The sequence below is a fragment of the Aythya marila genome, assembly GCF_965140915.1.
Source record: "Aythya marila genome assembly, chromosome: 5".
NCBI lineage: Eukaryota > Metazoa > Chordata > Aves > Anseriformes > Anatidae > Aythya > Aythya marila.
The window spans coordinates 11,680,100-11,693,879 of NC_139046.1; the positions used below are offsets into that span (position 1 = coordinate 11,680,100).

Sequence of the window (13,780 nt, forward strand, 5' to 3'; positions counted from 1 at the left end):
TTAGGAGTGTCTGAAGCTTTCGGAAATGCAGGAGCTCTAAAGTGGGATTAAAAGATGGTATCCACAGTATGTATACTACTGGACTTTCCAAAGACACTATTGTTTTCATAGATTCCATCTGTCACTTGCTTGACTAAAAGATATCTCTGATGAACATCTTTATGGGAAATATTAGAAAGAGAAGAGTTCTTGACTTGTGTGCATTGTTAGCTGGGAACAGAGACATTCCTTTCTCTAACTTTTTCATTCCATGATGTAATGAGAACATTTTAAACCAGGACAAACAAATTACAAGTGCCAAGCTTTTCCTAAATGCTGCTTATGATCAAACACACCCATCCTTGCTTTTAAATACCTCATAATTAAACATGCATAAATGGAGACTTAATTTGAACATGTAAATTAATCACATGTTGTAACAATTGAAATTCATAACCGAACATCCATTAGCAGACAACGCTGTTCCTCATTCTTTTGTTTGCATGTTTATAGTAATCACGCAATAGGATTTATGGTGCATGTCACCCTTTGAAAATTAATTCTGAATCAACATAAGAGATGTGTTCCCATTTCTATTGTATAGCTTTGCTTTATGAATGCAAATAACTGCAAATTAAGCCCCAGATGTCTAAAGAGCAGCAGGAGTGACCATTTATTTGATGTATGATGCACATCATGTCATTTCTGTGTCACTCCTCAAGGGGTTAAATGAGTTTCATGGCTTGGGCATTTTAAGAAAATAATTAACAGTGCAGCTCATCCAAAAAACAGCTGCTGCTGTTTTTTTTTTTTTTTTTTTTTTTAAAAAAAAAGAAGACAAAGATATTTAAAACATCTTTTCAATTGCCTGCTAAGAAAATAAGTTTACATAAGAGAAACCTCTTTTCCTCCTGAAAAATCATGATTTTACCTTCTGCAGCAATTTAGGAAAAGCCAACATTTATCCATGTACTTAGCAACTAAAGAAATGAATTGCTGCGGTGGGCTACATTAAACATAGATGGATCAGAATTAGGTCACTGGAGAAAACACAGACTGTACCCTTCAGAGCTAGACATGCATGCACATTACCTTAAAGATGTTTATGTAAGGAATGTCTGTGTTTGCCTGCATATTTCAGTGCATGTACACGATAGACCATGAAACTTTTTGTAACAAGCATTTGTGTAAGAAACATCCCCCGCATGTTTTAATTTTCATTGAACAACACCACTTCTATTGATAGGGATAGAGTTTACTTGACTCTCTTGGTGTCAGATTTCACTGCAGGGCTCACTATTCATCCTCTAAATGTGGAGCCTGGTCAGTATAGGCACTCCCTTAACTTTACAGGGTGTTAGATCAGGCCTTGGAATTCCTCTCCATCAGCTAGTGCTTACTCAGTCGACCAAACTACATTTAGCTTTCTCACCTATGCAGCTGAAGTTCTTCACAACCAAACCTCTTCACAACCAAACCTCTGCCTGGGTTTTTATAAACACATCTTGGTGCTCAATGTCCTGCTTTCTAATGTGCTACACAGCTGTCTCGTGCTCTTGGCTTCATGCCATCTTCATGTTACACCGCCCAGTAGGTCAACCGCTTCCACTCTGTTTTGTTAAAGCCTTTTATAGAACAACTTTTTTATAGTGTTACTTACAGGAAATGCCTTTCCTGTAACACCTCTGAATCATTTACAGCCTAAAATGTTGCTATATGCATCTCAGGCTTAAAGGATCCTGTCTTGCCCTATTCTGTGTAGTAACATCACAGGATATGTAGACCATGCATTGACTTGCGACAAAATTAAAAAGGATTTTTTAAAAGAAAATCCTTTCATCTTCTGGCACGTGACTACTAACTTTGATGGGAAACACCTAGACAGATCAGAACTTGTACTGATTAGTTATCAACCTTGAGCCTAGATAATGAGGGGAACTATATGGGTGCAGTGTACGAAGTGTGAAGATAGGAAAGTGTAAAAATTCAGCAAAATTGCTATGTGATAATTAGTGGAAAGGAGGTCACAGTGTGTCTTTCTGTCCTACGCAAGCCTCTTATTTATTATTGTGGCATAACAGCATATGGCTCTGAGTTTTTAGTGGACTAATACCATTTCTCAGTTGTTTTTGCTTTCTCTTTTCTCACAGTAAGATGCAACTTAAATTCCTAAACTCAAAACCCCCAAAAATTCAACCCACAAGCCCCAGTGGTATTTGGAGTTTATGTATTCTTTAACCAAAGGCCTTTGCATAACCAGATACTGGTACATTCTTTAGTGAAATTCTTGAAACTTTGGGCTTAACCACTACTTCTTACACTGAGGTGCTTGAAAACATGTCAACTATGTAGCTGTACTGGAGGGCTGTGCAGATGAGGTATGTCCTTTTTCTCAAAGTGACCGACGGGTGTCAAGGTCCAGACCAAGTCAAGGTCCTGGCTCCAGCTTGAACAGTCTCAGTGATGTCAGAATTTTGGAATTTATATTTAAATATTTTTGTTATTATCATTATTACAGAGAAAAGCTGAATATTTGGCATGAATGAATCTAGTACAGAGATATCTGCTGGAATAAGCAAAGAACTTTAAAGCTTAGTGAGTTGGAAATTGCCTCATTCATTTTTTTTCATAGGTTATTAATTCTGAAGTCTTTGTGCTGCCTGCAGCAGTGGACTTGGGTGTGGACAGGAGAAGTTCACCAAATTGTGGGCAAAGAGGCTTGATTTCTGAAAGAACAAAAAGGAGCAATACAGCAAAATCCTTGTTGGAAGGAGAGAGATAAAAGTGCTTACATAGACTTGAGAGAGACAGAAACACACAAAAGGTTTACAAAGCTGTAGTTAAAATGAAGTAGGATTTAGAAATGTATTTAGGAAAAATAATCCTGAAAAGGAAAAGAACAATCTCCCCTTCCACCCAAAATCAAAAAAGAACACTATTAAAATGTTCTTAAAGTATTTGGTTTCTTTTAATAACACTCATGATACATTGGGCAGTCCAACATGATTCTGTGTGTATTGGCAAAGCATAGTAGCCTTTTGGATACTTAATCTTCATCTAAGTGTATTTCAGAACTATGTGTGATAAACCTCATTTGTTAAATACGGGAGATTGATCTACTCTATAACATGACAGCTGTGTTTCACATAATTAACCCAAATAACGTAACAGTAGCAGGTTTCCTGTCTCTTAGTTGACTTGCTCCATTTTTATCTAAAGTGTGATGTTAATGAGAAATTCTGGTATCAGGACCCTTTTACTGAAATATTTCTAAAACACTGTAATTGCTTTTCCTTTAAAATCCTCTATATAATCCGCATTACCGTTCAGTTTACTGTGGGACACTAGTGAGAGCACACAGAAATAAAATCCAAGGTTAGGCCTTTCTTGCCCATATTTGACAATGTTGTTGTTCAGATATCTTGAATGGGGAACATGATCAAGAAGCACAGAGCTCAACTGCCAGAGTCTAGAGCAAGCTAATCTGGCACTGCTGTTCGGGGCAGTGGATCCTTTGTGGTGTTAGGCATAGCACATGATCTCAGTCTCCCTTTCTGTAACATAGGGAGATGAGAATAATTTCATTCCTATTTGACACAATATGTGTATTTTCTACAGGCAGATGAAATGTTATGGAAATAGCCTTACTAAGGACTGTTCAAAATCAGAACGTATCCATCATTCATTATTTACTTATTTATTAACTTATTTATTTATTTTTGTCTTTATCTTTATTTTTACTTTTACTGTTAGTTTTTTATTTTATTTTATTTTATTTTATTTTATTTTATTTTATTTTATTTTATTTTATTTATTTTTATTTTTATTTTTATTTTTATTTTTATTTTTATTTATTTTAGTGAAGGAACTCAGTTCATAATTGAAGACACCAAAACATTTAAAGGTTGGATTTGTCTTCTGGAGAGTATTCTGAATTTCAAGAAAACTGCCCCCCCACTGTTTCATTATGAGAAATATTCTAAAGGCTTTCCAAAAGTTTTGTCTTTATGCAGAACCACAGTCTGTTTATTTCTTCATGCCAAAGATGAGGTTTGGCAGAAGATTGTCCTATACCCTTGCCAAAAGCTCTCCTAAGAGCATACTCAGTTAGTTTATATTACTACTTTTGAAAAAGGAAACATTAAAGAAACCATATTTTTAATAAAGTATAAAGGTCTTCTGAAGGCTGAAAATGCCTCCCTCTTGCCCCACCTCACTGCAAAGGGGTAGGGGAAGTGAGAGGAAAAAGGAGTCCTACAGTCAAAAGAGCTGCCTCTGTGTGAGGCCTGAGAGCTAGGACAGCTTCACTTTAACCCTCGTTTCCCTGCAAGCTCTCATTTTCAAAAATTGTTTCTAAGTCTGGTTGTCTAAGTCAAGACAACCATGGCTTCATTTTCAGCAAGTCTGGGCACTCTCAACACCTGTTTTTGCTGTGACAGTTCAAGGGAAGAAGGACTTAGGATACCTCTTGCCAGCTTTCCATCCTAGTGCAAGTGCACTTGGAGGACAGGGAGGGGAGCACCCAGTGCCTTGGCCTTTCCCTCTATCAACTTTGTGACCATATAAACACAACTGCATCTGCTCTGCAGCCTCACAGAAAGGTCACAAAGCCAGAGGAAAGCCACAGCTGTCGTATGACTAACTTGCATTTTCTTGCTCTTAAAGTAGTATAACCTCTAGCTGGTGTCTAGGACCTTTCTCACGCCAGTCATATTCTTTAACTCTTAACTTAATAATGGACATTATTCTACATATTGGGGAAAGAGAGACTTCAGATGTCTTTCTAACCATGCAGTAGAAAGAACTGCCACTTACCAAAGTGTTTCATTTTAGTGCATGGTTTTATTTTTTTTTTTATTTTACTTCTAAATGTTCAAGTCTGAGATAATATGCAGTTAAAATATGGAAGACTATTGTCATGGAAATGCCTGATTCTGTAGCTATATTATGTGCAGTGAGAGAGCATTTCAGGTGAATGTAAAACACTTGTGTATTGTAAATTGAGAAAAAAGTGGATGTGTTTATCTATCCATCCATCTCTCTGAACTCAGACTGTATTTTTAGAAACAGATGTTACAGCCTTCATCCAGCTCAACATCTCTCTGCTCCAGCAGTTGTCCTTTCAGTCCATTCATTGTCCATGGTCATGGGTCATTATGCATGTGCCAGTGTTGGTCAGCTATCAAAAAGAGCTCAGCTAAAACATGGAAGACACTATTTTCCATTTGAGTTCCCAACACTAAAATGGTATCATTTACTTTTGAAAGATTTCTTTTTAAAAAAAAAATTAAACTACCACATCCAGAATTTCTTGTTCAACCACAAAGCCTTTTCCTCCTAGAGATCAGTACAGTTCAGCAGCTGAATACCTCAATGTCAGGGATGCATATGCAAAATCTCCAGAATCTGGAACATACTGATATGTTGGAATAAAATTTCAGTCCCCAGTCTTGAATGGATGGGATCCTTTTTTCTGTAAGCATTATGTGGCTTGGAGATTTGTCAGAGTTGCACCAATGTGGGTCAAACTGCATGGTCAGGGCCTTTAAGACTTTGTCAGGAAAGTTACAATCTGAGGTTCAAAGCATTTCTACTATAATATGAAAATTAAACCATGCTGCACATTCTTAAAGTATTCAAAAAGGGGGTTAGTTTATTATCTGCAATTATCTTCTATACTGGTGTTTCTGGAGAGAATAAACATGGAAAACTCCGTGTGTAGATCCTCCTGTCACAACTTTGCACTGATAACTCAGATGGCAATTTTAACTGTATGAAGTTCAACAAGGCCAAGTGCCGGGTCCTGCACCTGGGGCGCAACAACCCCAAGCAGAGCTACAGACTAGGAGAGGAATGGTTGGAAAGCTGCCTGGTGGAGAAGGACCTGGGAGTATTGGTTGATAGTTGGCTGAATATGAGCCAGCAGTGTGCTCAGGTGGCCAAGAAGGCCAACAGCATCCTGGCTTGTATAAGAAGCAGTGTGGCCAGCAGGGCTAGGGAAGTGATTGTCCCCCTGTACTTGGCTCTGGTGAGGCCGCACCTCGAGTACTGTGTTCAGTTTTGGGCACCTCGCTACAAGAAGGACATTGAGGTGCTTGAGCGAGTCCAGAGAAGGGCGACGAAGCTGGTGAGGGGCCTGAAGAACAAGTCGTATGAGGAGCAGCTGAGGGAGCTGGGCTTGTTCAGCCTGGAAAAGAGGAGGCTCAGGAGTGACCTTATTGCTCTCTACAGGTACCTTAAAGGAGGCTGTAGCGAGTTGGGGGTTGGTCTGTTCTCCCACGTGCCTGGTGACAGGACGAGGGGGAATGGGCTAAAGTAGTGCCAGGGGAGTTTTAGGTTGGATGTTAGGAAGAACTTCTTTACTGAAAGGGTTGTTAGACATTGGAATGAGCTGCCCAGGGAAGTGGTGGAATCACCGTCCCTGGAGGTCTTTAAAAGATGTTTAGATGTAGAGCTTAGTGATATGGTTTAGTGGAGGACTTGTTAGCGTTAGGTCAGAGGTTGGACTTGATGATCTTGAGGTCTCTTCCAACCTAGAAATTTTGTGATTCTGTTATTCTGTAATATTTGAAGATCTTCATCCTTTTTTATGCCGCAAATGGATATTTTGTTTTGTTAACCTGATGAAGGATTCAATGCAATCTGCTGAGGGAATAAACGTATTCTGTAGACTCAAAGAGAAGGGACTGTTTATTCATGCATTCTGACCTCCTGAATATTACAGCCAAAAATACTGCTCTTTCACATTTGCATTGAGCCCAATTCCTTGTATGTTTGATTAAAGTGTTACCTGCAAATGCAAACTTGTGAGCACAATTTAATCTCCAGCCTTCATTTTGAAAAACTGTGATTCCCTGAGCCCAGAATGACTAAAGTTTTGTTTGCTATGGCTTTGGATTGTCTGGTTTTCTAACAAGGCACGAGCTCCAACTGGAGCTTTTCCAGTAGCTGGGAAATTCATAACTGCTCACTATTAGTGGATTCTCTGAAGGCCTAGTAGGGTATGTTCATGCTGAAGCCTTTCATTTATTGGAAACAGTATTAAGGTCAGCCTATTTACCCATCCAACTATTTTCCTACATCTTGGTAGGAATGCAATTATATTTGAGGTGTCTGCTTTTATCAGATATGGTGGGAATTGGTGATTGTGTCCAAAAATTATTTAAGAGGTAATATGCATGTGATCAGTCATGTAAGCAACACTTGACTATGTAAGTGTTGTTTCCCTAGGAAATCTGGCACCTGTACTGCCAGAGATATCTGAACCCCTGTGGATTTTTTATTGTTCTATTCCTACTGTTCAGTAGAGAAGGAGAGATAGGAGAGGTTCATCTGACATAAAACAGCATTCCTAGAGGATATTAGCAATTACCAATGGACTAATTTCCTTCTGACATTCTGCCAGTTTCTGGGATTGCTTTTCATCATGGTGGTCTTTAAAAAAAAAAAAAGTGCATACATACAACTGCCCTGCCAGATGAGAAATGAGAGTTAGTAAATTGTTTCATTTTTGTCATTTTTTCAAAGTCCTTTGTCATGTCATCAGCCAATAGGCAGGATGCAAGTGAGATATTGAGTCTCTGTTTATCTTCACTTCTGTTTCCATTTGCTATATATGAAGATGATCCTAGATTTTGTTACAATAATACTTTTCATTCAGAAATTTGGACCTCCTCTGATGTGAGCCCCAAACATTTCCATTTCTATGTGCAATAAGTTAATGCCTATGTAATTATAAAGTGGTGCCAGCTTCTAACCACACTGTCTTACCTAGCCTAGTCCTTTGGAAATGTTTTGCTTGCAACAACTTCATATACTAAACATGTTTGTTTAATAAAAATGTTGTTATGATAACTATAAACAACATATTTGTGACATGACTAATGTTTTCATGAAGTTGCTTTCATTTTCACAGGTCACTGCTTCCTTTTCCAGCTTCACAAACAGTTTTCTCAATCATCTGGGCACCAAGTTGGTGCCTCAGCACTTGGATCTGTGTCCTATGATTTGATCTTCTTTTCAGAGTGTTCTCTCATTTGTCCCTGTCCATGTGCTGTTTTTCTGACACTTCTTTCTTCTTGTGCCACTTTATGACAGCTTTTCCCCATGACGTGCTGTTAAAAGAGGTGAGATATCCAGAAAAAAATGGAAAAAAGAAGCAGCTGACCAATAAGCTACCTAGAAAGTAAGTAATTCTTTTTCTTATTTAGTACGGGTGTATGTTTAGCTATGTTACAATCTACATTCATGACTTTCTGTACAACATAGGGCACATTTTGTAAATGAGCTTAAACACTATAAAATTGTAATTATTCATAAATTGTCTTTTATTGCTAATGACATACTAGCAGAGTTTGATATACCAATAATAAGAATAAAGTTCATCTGAGGTAACAGAGTTTTTTCCTTTCTCAGGCATCCAGCCTGGATCTCAGCTATGAAGTAAGTACCTCTACCACATCTCATTACCAAAATAGCAACCTTCTTAATCCTTTGCTGTGAAGAACAAAGGTTTGATTCAGTCTCTGGAGCAGAAATAGGATCTTATTAATGCACTGGCAACTAAAGTGTTGTTATTTTTGTTAGAAAAGAGAGAAACAGGAATTTGCTGATATATGTTAGATTAAGGGTTTTTATTATTTTGAGATTAATCGGATTGTTAGTTAGGCCTTTTGAACAGCAGTTGAAAATCTACAAAACATCTTTTAATTTAGCATTCTGGATGAGTTCAGGAGCTGCTTCTTCAGCTTCTATTCTTTGTATCTGTTCTGAAAGAGTCACTTAGGATGCCAATTAAATGGTGTATTGCTTACTCTGCAAGTGGTGGAACTAGGAGGAAAGTTCTGACACTCTTGACAGGAGTACTGGTCTTTCTGGGCTCCATCCACTTGCCATCCATTGGATCAGAGCTTAGACCCAAGGCACCAGTGAGATACCTGGTGCTTGGCTTTTGAGGATCAGAAGAGAACTGTGCATCAGCTGAGTGTCCATGCATGAAATCTTGCTTGAAATGTTAGACCTCTGATGGTGTTTATGGAGCCTCTTTTGAAAGATTTGCTGCCATGTAGTGTTGAGCTGCACTGGACTGTGGAATTTGGGATCCCTGTGGAGTAGGCTCTCTATGCCTCTGGCAGCTCTTCAGGATAAAGTTGAAATCAGGATTGCAGAGGAGCCAGAGGAATTCCACTTGGTGAATTAAATATTCTTGAATTTGAGGACCTGGAAAAGGGTGAAGAAAGGATCTGGGTAAGCTCCCAAATTGGTATGAATGACTGGCATAGAAGGTATTGCTTAGAGCAAAAATAAATGCAGTGTAACTGATCCGCTGAGACCAGCAAACCATTTCTGGAAATGACTGGTGCTTGATAATTCTTAGTGATAGGCAAATGCCACACTCCAAAATACGTGTGGTCCATTGTGCAATTCTGTGTGGGTGTGGATCTTTGCAGGTTATTGGCCTATGCCCTTTGGCATAAAATGTGTTTGTCTAAGTCTTAGTATGTAGAACTTTGGGTGTTTATCTTCATGTGTATGTGAAAGGTTCAGGGTTAAGCGAGGAACTATCGCAGAAGCTGAGGTCAGCAGAAGTGTTCTGGCTAACTATTCCCAGGGCTGAGTAGTAGACCAGTAAGATGGCATTTTCAGTGAACCTCAGTTTGCTGCTTCTGTTCCTTATGGTTAGGATAAATCTCATGTTTGGTCTCCAGGAGATATGACAAAGATATGTGATGGAATCTGTAGGCTGAGACTTGTGGCTGTACTGTGTGCACTTTTATTTGTGTGCTGGATGAGATTTCTAGGCAATTGTGTGTTGTATTAATTGCTATTTTATCCTGATTATTTATATCCCCAGAATGTTTTAAGTATCAAATTTTGATAAAACAGGAATGCTTCAAGTGCCAGTAGGATACAGGCCAAGCCTCTTCTCTGTTATACCACTGTAAAGCTGGAATAATTCTATTGACTTCTGAGTGGCAGTGGTAGTACAGAAAGCATAACTGGACCTGAGAGATGAAGCAGAGGGTGTGCGTGTGTGTGCGCCTTGGGCAGTGAAACAGCTGACTGAAAAAAACAGCTCATGCACTGCTCCCATTTTCCCTTGATGGTTTCCAGCTGTCCTCTTATCCCTGGCATACGAAATGACACTAATTAAGTTCAGCTTATAAAAATAAGTGGGAAGCAGTGTGCTTTACCCACCTTATAGTGCTGTACATAAACAATGTGCTACATACAATAAACTGCAATTGCAGATGCTGAGCAACACTGCGGTTATTAAGCCGGGAGATGAGTAAAGAGAAAGTTCCTTTGGCAAAGCAGTCATAGGCAGGATGGCTTCTCAGACTGTACAATGGAAGAAGGTATGATCGCATGAAGGAAATCAATGTGTGTTGCACCTGAAACACAACTGAGAGTATTACAGACGTCATTCTTTGTTCATGTTGGGTCTTTTAGTATTAAATGAAGCAGAAGAAAGGAAGGAGCTAAAGAAGAGAGTAAAAGAAGGGACCATTCTTATTTTGCCCAACCAGTAAACATGTATTTGTAGGATAATAACATCTTGTTTGTTGTTGCTGTTTTACATTTTTGCACATTTTTTCATTAGGGATTGTAGATGACTACCTCAGAGAATTTGGAAAATAAGTAAAATGTATTTGAAGAGTATGTAAACCTAGATTTTCCTCTGAGTGTGCTGTCACGATGTGAAATTGAATGAGTTATATTTTATGCTGCTGCAGCAAGACATGGACAGGTTGCTAGGAAAGTATTATCAGAAACTGGTTGAAATCAAGAGATGCAGAAGGAAACACATTATTCAAGGCATGGAAATCACTGTCTTAACTTCATTGCCAGTCCCAAAGGTTAGTAAGAGTTTGCTGAATTGGATGTATTGCTGCAGGCTCTGTCTAAAGTAAAGTGGAAACTGAAAATTCAAATTTAAGTGACTATTAGAGACTTAGTGAAAAAAGTTATGCAAAAGTTGGGTGCAGTTATGATGGAAGGTGCAAAGGAGAGGATGTTGCAAGGTTGGTGTTGCCTGACTAGAAGTGTTGTATAAACCTGGAGAAATTATCCATATGACTTTTAGAAAAAGTATATACAGCAGTTACAAATAAGGGCTCTTACAAATATGGACAACTATAATACTGGAAAACCAATGTTTGCTTACTAAGACTTGATATTATTTGGTAAATGAATGGCCTTTCTGGGTCCAAGTTAGGTGAATTACAACAACAATAAAGTTACATAATGACTGGAAACTCTTTTTTCCTGGATGTGTGTAGACGGTGGAGGAGAAAACAGAAAAAAGTAAAAAAATTATTTGGAAAGGGGAGTAGGGGTGGGAACTCTTGTGTTGTACGAGTTTACTGTTTTACCATTATGTTTGGGTGCAAACAGATCAGAAGTGCTGCAGTTTTTCAAGTGGGTAGTTTCCACTTAATCTAGTGCATTAACGTCACTAGCCACTGGGTGGAGGTGGCAGACAAACTTCCTATTAGGTGTTTTACTATAAAAAGAATGGGTGAGAAAGTAGCCCAAGATCTAGAAAAGTAACTAAGAGACATGGTGGAACTGCACGTCAGGCTGAGGCTGGCAGTTGAAGTGGACAAGCTTCATAAGTAAAACGGTTTTTAGTTCTCATTTGGCTTTGTACTTTAGAAAGATAAAACAAAAGATTTGTGGGCATTGTAGAAAAAACATTTCTATCAAAGTACCTGATGTTTAGCTCTAGGAAATCTGATGCTGCAGCTGTAGGAAATGTCATGCATCAGCTGATGGCCATGACCTTAACCTTTCAGGTTCAATACTGAATTTAAATCTATCTCACCAGCTCAGAAATATCTTGTGAGATCCTGGATTTCCTTGACAATCTAGATAAACTCTGTCATCTTACAGAGTCTGGGAAATTAAATTAGTAAGAGGAGTTTGGCCTGTCATATTTCATTTTAATTTTTCATGTGGAGGCAAATCCTGAAGGAACATGTCCCTTAGCAGGAGGGCACTTAACCTTTTTAGTGGAGCTGGACTTAGTGTGAAGTCTCTCTGAGGAAGAAGGAGTAATCATATCAAGAAAGCAAAGCAAACTGCCATGCTCTGACTTGCTCTTCAAACTAGTGAACAAGGCCAGCCTTTTACTGAACTGTAAGAATATTACACAAGACTTATCCTGCATTTCTACTACTAAGTACTTGAGTCACCGAAGGTATGTCTACTCAGGGTTTGGCAGCCAGATATGAACTCGCTCTGTCCACGCTCCAAACTGGCTGGGTGAAAGTTGGCTCTAAATACGAAGCTGTGTAGCCATGATTAGCATGTGGCTGAGCCTGAACTAACAAGTCCTGCTGGGAAGCAGAATATACTAACTTGGGATCAGCATTACAGGGTTGCAATTACATGACTTTGGGATTAGATTTAGCTTCTATCTGGGTATCTTGGAGCACTTACAGAGGGAACTGGCATCTGCTTGCAATCTCCCATGGAAGTGTACCCTGCATATGTTAGAAGAGTTAGCCAAACATGGTGACCTGGAAAAATAGTTCCCAAAACACTGCCCATTTTATTAAAAAAAAACAACAAACAACAACAAACACAAAAAACCTTCAGTAAAAATCTAGTGCCAAACTCCAGCTTTAACAAACTATCTGTTTTCAGGTGCCTTCTGTTGGGTCTGAAGCTTGAAGTATGTTAATGTTAGAGGGAAAGACTTACAACTGTACTTGCTACTCAAACTGTATCTGAATGGAAACCCAGCTGGTCAGTGGGAAGGACTGTGCAACCATGACAAGTGAACACCTTGAAGTAATAGCTGCCTGAATGGTATGTCACTCCAGTACAGACCATCACACAAGCAACTTGCTTCCTTCCTTAGAATGAATAGAAAGTGCTAATGGATGGCAGCTTATTTAACTGGTGTCCTAGACTCTTGGGTCACTTAGGTACTTCTGCAAGATGTGTCTCTTTCAAATTACTTTCTGTATTTCATTTCCATGTCTGTTATTTTCAGAAAAAGAAACTTTGGCTATTTAAAAAGAGCTATGGCTATTTAAACAATTATTTTGTCCTTAGTCCCAGGAGTTCATTAATTGACATGTTCTTGAACCAAATTAAAACAATGTATTCTGTGTGATATAAAACTATTCTTAACTAAGGCAATGGCTCACTATACAGTCATTAGATTAATACCAACTATTATCATACAGGATGCTCATCTGTTTTTACTGAGTTTTCTTAACAAAATGGAAATGTATGATTAAAGTCATCCTGTCTGTCCCTCTAAAGTTGTGCCTGTGAATGAGTCACTGCTTTACAAATGGGTGTTGCCAGACGTTGATATTGAATGCGGCTCCAGCTCTCAGAGCTCTGGGTCCAAAACTGCATTCTTGGAGTCCATACTGGAACACAGAAGTTCCCATTGAAATCTGTGGGAATTCTGCATGGCCAAAGCCCAGCTACCTTTATGGCTGGCTGTGGCAGCTCAGAGAGGGATGTAACTCTATGCAGTAGGCACTTAACAGCTTGGGGACTTGATACAAGTTTTATGCATCTCTTCACTTAGTCACTTGAAACCCATGATGGAATTAAGGTTACCAAATTCCACTTAAACTTTGTTTATTTGAGGTCATTTTTGTGCTCTCTGCTGTCTCTGGACGTGACGCTTTCTGCTCCACTGGTGAAACTGCAGCTGTGGTTTCCATGCTCACTGGGCACAAGAACTATTTGTACAAGCCCCGGTGTGTCAGTCAGCTTGCCTGCTGTGCCTGCTGCAGTGGCCTTGGATAGCTGCACGAATGGTGGAATGTGC

The 13,780-nt window shown here is 38.9% G+C and overlaps 1 long non-coding RNA gene across 2 annotated transcripts in view; it reads left to right on the top strand.

Annotated features, from left to right (window-relative positions):
- Nucleotides 1-8,074: 8,074 nt before the first annotated feature.
- LOC309879009 overlaps nucleotides 8,075-13,780 on the top strand; it is a 31,382-nt gene continuing 25,676 nt past the window's right edge. For both annotated transcript variants that reach the window (XR_014317640.1, XR_014317641.1), the window contains exons 1-2: nucleotides 8,075-8,164; nucleotides 8,395-8,421. This is a non-coding gene — a long non-coding RNA (uncharacterized lncRNA). The remainder of the gene's footprint in view (nucleotides 8,165-8,394; nucleotides 8,422-13,780) is intronic.